Below are 6,000 nucleotides of genomic sequence, written 5' to 3' on the forward strand. Positions count from 1 at the left end.
TGACTGGTCCAAAATCGCGAGTGCAGCCGCCTCTCGAACTCCCGATCGCCACTCGAGACCCCACTCCAAATCCGAATCCGAATCTGAATCCCCGTATTCCGTACTCCATGAGCCGATGACAAGTTGTTGTCCGCTGTGGCCGGCGAATGATTTACGGGCTCTCTAGAGAGCCAGCTTCTCGGCATCAGGTCGCATGCCAAAAGCCGGCCAGCAAAGTGCGGGAAATACATGCATACATGCATGGGTAAGAAAACAAAACGCTTAAATGGAAAACACAGGTGGGGTGTTGTTGGCCCGCAACTCTGGCCAACATGCAGGCAACATTCTTGTCTTCGGTCATAGGGCGACACAGATAAACACAAATGGAAAACAATGTTGAAATATTTTAATTGCCTGCCAGTGACATTCAAGTTGCATGAGCGATGTCGTTGCCGAACAGTTAACACGGGAACGTGTGGACAACTTCTTCCAAATGGCCAAGACAGTTGATGTTTCTATTTAGAAAGTATAGAAGATCTTATCTTATGTATAAGATTCATGTTCGGCGAAACTTCTTGATCGATCTTAGTTCGTTGGCCAATCTAGTCAATCTGTAGACATATGGCTTCTGCACCTATTCCACTGAATCGACACCTTGTCACACCCGAGAGTTTATTTTGCGGCGGGGGTCATTAGGTCATCTGACAGTCAATCAGCGGCTGCGTCTGGCTTTGTCAGCCATACAACTGGTTTTTCCCTCTGCAAGAATGCTAAATCTTTTTGTCAGCTGCTGGCGGCGGCAGTTGTCGCAATTAGTTGCCGCCTGTGCTCACTGCGGCTGCGAATTTTCGCCAGAGCCGCGATTTTGAGTAATCATCGGCTGGCGGAAATGCACAGTGCAGCGCCCCGGCAGCAAAGTAGCAACTCTTGACCCACAAACTTGACAAATCCATCAGCGGCAGTACGCCCCGAAACTCTTGAAGCCGCGGAGCCTGCCTCTCCCTCGATCGTAAATCAAACGCTCGTAACTTTTTCTGTAAATCATCGAAGGGGCTGGCGAAAAAAAGAGCGAAGATTCCACTGAAAAATCATAAGTCACTGCATGTCTGGGTAGTCATCTTCATCTGCAGTCCGCGCCACAGGTGGCTGTGGGGCGGGGAACAGTGGGGGAGGGGTAACTTTACCGCCTCATATGCAAAGTGTCAGTCATAAGTGACTTTTTTGATTTTGCTGCCAGCAGCAATAACAGCAATACACCAACACAGCCCGCTCGGCAAATTAATTATAGCCAAGCCATTTTCAGATATATTTCTTTCACAGCGATTTTTATGGCCCCGCAGAAGGTATAACCGTTTTTGCAAAAGGGTAAAGGGTTCAAACTTCTAAGTTGAAAGCAATCCGTACGATACTCTTCTTGGTCAATTCTAAGGACATGTACTCCCCAAAGTTATATAGAAAGAACGGAAGGGTATTTCCACCTTCGATGTCGGAAATTAACCTTTATCCTCTGCATTTCTGTTGGTCGAGTCTGGCAGAGTTGCATGTTGCATGTCCGCGGAGCACCTTTCACCTTAAACTGTTTGCTTTATGACCTCTTTCAGATGGATATTGTTGACGGCTGCGGCTTGGCTGTCAGGTGCTATTTTCCTTCTCTTTTTCCTCATTTCAGTTTGCTTGATGGGCGTCTGTCCGGTTTGACATGGCCGAGGGCCAAAAAGCCGAAGCTTCTAGCCACCTTTCACTCGCGTCCAGAGAATCCGCAGGTTCGCACCTGTGTACGTTTTTGGATGCCAGTTCGATGCACCGCCGTGCCTCGTGAGCCGCTAATTAATCGACTTTGCAGGGGCCTTGATTAAACCGAGCTCTCTGTCTTCCTCTTTCCTGCCAGCTCGTTGTTGGGTTGGCAGCATTTGAACTTTCGACCCGGGCCCATAAATATCGGCAAAAGATGTGAGATACGCGACGTCGTCGTCTTGGTTCGCAGCAGCAACAGCAGCAACAGCAGCAGCAGCAGCAACTTTGTAGCAGCAACAGCACCAACAGAGTCATCATTAGCTACATCCATAAGCTCCAGCGGAGGCCGATGTCGATGTCGTTTAGCATGTCGGCTTTATGTCAATTAGATGTTCGTCTTCGATTAAGTCCGAGCCACTGGCCGAGTGCACATAATTTGGCGCTTGTGACAGCAATTTGCCTGCCCCCAGCCACGCCCCCAAATGTATACTCGTGGTATAACGCCCCCTTTTAGGTGACATTCGAAGCACTTGCGAGTGACAAGTGAACCCGCCTCGAGTGCGTCAAATGATGACCCATTGACCAATCGATTTCGGTTGATTGATGTCTTGGGCCCGCAAACACAGGAAAGTTATTACGAATATCGATCGGAAGCACTGAAAAAGCTGAAAAGACTGTCTATCGATGGAAAAGATACAAGAGAATTGCATAGAAATAGTTATTTTTATGATTATAAAATCTTCAGACGGATCATGTTCGTGTAATTATACCAAAATTGTATTATTTAAGACCTCATTTTGGTCAGTGTATTGGCGGTTTTTGTGTTAAGCACTTGTGATTACCCCTAATCATCGCAGGTGCTCCTTATTGTGTCCTGGTTCAATGGTTCATTGCGTGAGTCCACCGAAATGGAAAAGCGGGAATCGAATCGCTATTGATTTTCCTTCGATTGCGGGTTAATTCCATGTGCCATGTTCAAATTGATTGATAGGTGTAATTTGGAAGCAGAAAGCAAAGGTCTAACGAGGAATCTAACGAGCACTTAAGGCAATTTACTGGGCTTTAGGTATTCTCACCCAGCGTTGAAGTAATTGGGAAAAAATGTTGAACAAATTTGTGAAAATCTTTAAGCTATAGCAATATTTTATTAATACCGTACGAATCATTTTGACTTGGTTATTACCCAATTTAATTGATATTATAGTGATTGCTACAATTTCTAAAACACTTTGAACTGTTTTTGTTGGCGAATCTGGTTGGATTTCCTGCTTTTGCGGCTCAACAACGGCGATTTGCCTAATTTTTTGGCCAGCGGCTTAATTCGATATTAATTGTGCGGCCTGACTGACTGACTACCCCTGACTGATGGCCGCAATTTGTTTGGCGCAACTTGGCCAAATGCCCACGAATGTGGGCCCGACTTATCGGGAATAAGCGATACGGCGGCACTCCCCTCTCACCCCGTTCTCTTCGACCAAAACTCCCGCTGGCATCGAGCGCCAGTTTTGCACGCTCCCCAAGTTCCAGATACCAGATACTGGCGGCCAACTCCCGGCTCATTAATAAGCGCCGTCTTTAAGCTAACGTTGGCAGGCACTTGAACCACTTGTAAAATGCAACATTTGTTTGAGCGATAAAATCGAGTCCAATAAATTCACAATGAACATACCAAAAGGTGCATAAAATGCAGCCACCAGCCAACCGGCAGACGATCTCCGATCCAGATACAGATACAGATACAATGCGCCGCCTGCCATCTGTATCTGCAAGTATGCGGTGCATTCTATGCACGATGTCGATGCAAAGCCGAGACGCCGGTGCCTCGGTTCGGAGTTAGGAGGTCCAGGTCTTGGACGCCTGGTAGCCACTGGCCAGCCAGAAGAGCCAGCCTAATAAACGAGCGACCACCGCTGCAAGGCGACTTCGGCGAGCGTGACAAAATAAAAAATAGAGTTGTACGACGACCACCTGCAGACCGGGTCGCCCCACCGAAAGACCCCCAACCGGAGATCCAGCGTTAGAGCCCGGGGATCGGGATTACACCAAGAACAAAGTGTTCGGAGAACATTTTAAATAGCGCATGGATGTTAAGAAATATGTCCAAATAGTCCGACATTACTATAGTAATAGTTACGACATTACATTACATCACCTGTTTTGATTAAAGCTAACTTTCTTTCTTGAAAATAATGTTTTAATAACAGCTCCACCTGTTTCGTCCGGTGTACCAGCTTGGTTCTCTGCCATTTGTCGTCATGGAGCTGCGTGGCACTTGTTGTCCATTGAAATGTCGCCGTGTGCCTCCTAAAATATTCAAATCTCCTTTTGAATGCCTTGTAAAACGAGGCAGTGACCCCCAGCTCGAGCTCTTGGCGGCATGTCGGTGTCAGGCGGAAAAGCTGATGGGCTGCTGCAGTGGCTGCAGTTGCTCCAGTTGCCGGTTTCAAAGAGGTCGTCTTGTGACTTGTGTCGTGTGTGTGGGCTGCAGATTCAGCCTGGGGTATTGTAATTTAGGCTCCACCATTGTTCGGCGATGGGTTCCGAGGATGGAAAGGGGTCTGACTTCTTCGTGGGTTGGATTGTATGTCACTCAAAAGTAGAAAGCGGGACCTGAACTTGTGCAGTTGGGATCACTCTTTGCTATGGCAAGTTTATGACCATCTCATGGCTGTGTTTGGATAATATTTACAATACCGACATAGACTCTTGATGTCTTGTATGGGCTGATGTCACAACATAACTTCACTATGCATTTCCTAGTAATCGAACAGCCTGACCCTCGGTGGTCACACCTTGCTCTGTACATGCGGCGATATTAATTGTCCGACATTACCAGTTGTCATTTGACCCAAGCCGAGCTGTCCGGCGTTCGAATAAGACAATTTTCAATTGCCCAACTGCAATGGAGTAAATTGAATCAGCAGCACCCGGAGCAGCGATCGATCTATCTATTACGATCCCAGCTCAGCCACAACCCAGGCACACTGAGCAAAATCATGATCAGTATGTGGTAGTAGTCTCTTTTTTTTTGCTGATGCCAGTTTGTTATTTATGCCAAACTCATTTCTGATCGAGTTTTGAATTGATAACGTTTTTTTCCCTGTGCTTTTCATATCGAAACCGAAACCGAGGCGAGCAATTGAAGGAGAATGCTGCGTGTCGATTGCATGTTCCGCAAACTAATCGAACGAATCGATCAAATTCTCAGCGCCGCCGCAACACGCAACCGCCGAAGATCAATATATATATATACATATATACAGATAAATATATATGTATAGGGGGCTGGGCGATCGCCTAGCGGTAACTGGCTGGAGTAACGCCCGCCGCTGGAATTCAATTATGACGATTGCTTTTAGCCACGATCGCCGCAGCGAGCCAATAAACAAATGTACGGACAGCAAAAGTACGTAATATTTAATAATAATAAAGCACGCGGTCGACTAAGCTCCACACCAACTCCAACCAGAGGGGGGTAATCAAGGGGTATGCGTTAGGCTTATACTAACATTCTGTCGAGTTTGAAGGACATAAAAAAGGAACAACAATTTGGAAATCTAATAGAATAGTGAAGTAGCCCCCCTTTAAAGAAGTCGTACACTACTCCCCTGCTGTTTCATTGGCGCCCGTTGGCCATGTGTTTTGGCCACCACCCGCACCCAAGTGCCAAAAAAATAGAAAAAAAACGAGCAAAAATGAAGAAAAAGACAAAATGACTTCGGTGGCCGAGTGGCAACAATAAAACTTATTTATGTCTCTGGTCAAATTTGCGTTGCTATTTTGGGACTTATTTGACAGAGCCGGCGTTTGGTTATTGTTATGGTCATGGTGAGCTTGGCTCAGATTTCGGGATTGGGGATTGGGATTTCGGATCCCCGAGGAGTGGGAGTACGAAGTGGTGCCAAGTGGTTTCAGCGCCTGTCTTTTGTTTGGTCGTGCCAAAAGGTTTACGACCTGTTAATGTCCAACTAGGCAAACTGCATTGGCCGTTTTGCCATTTTGGCCACCGTTAAGGTGGGATATTGGCATTACTATTGCACACAGACAAGACACACAAGACACACGACACAAGGCACCCACTGCAACAACACGGCTGCTTGGCTACGCAATTTGGCGCACATTTTGTTTATATTATTTAATAAATTTCGTGTCGGACATATTTTCCCGGCATTTCGCCTGTGGGGAAGGTGTGCTGTGCTGACCCGATCTGTTTTACATGTGGGTTGGTAATAATGTTTTGAAAGAGCGAATGCGAATGCGAAACATGGGGCATACATATTAGCATGG

General features: G+C 46.6%; 1 long non-coding RNA gene across 1 annotated transcript; it reads left to right on the top strand.

Annotated features, from left to right (window-relative positions):
- The first annotated feature begins 4,448 nt into the window (after nucleotides 1–4,448).
- On the top strand, nucleotides 4,449–5,479 carry LOC123327227. Its single transcript, XR_006541797.1, has 2 exons — nucleotides 4,449–5,119; nucleotides 5,183–5,479. It is a non-coding gene; the product is annotated as an uncharacterized LOC123327227 (long non-coding RNA).
- Nucleotides 5,480–6,000: the final 521 nt, after the last annotated feature.

Source organism: Drosophila simulans, chromosome 3L (genome assembly GCF_016746395.2).
Source record: "Drosophila simulans strain w501 chromosome 3L, Prin_Dsim_3.1, whole genome shotgun sequence".
NCBI lineage: Eukaryota > Metazoa > Arthropoda > Insecta > Diptera > Drosophilidae > Drosophila > Drosophila simulans.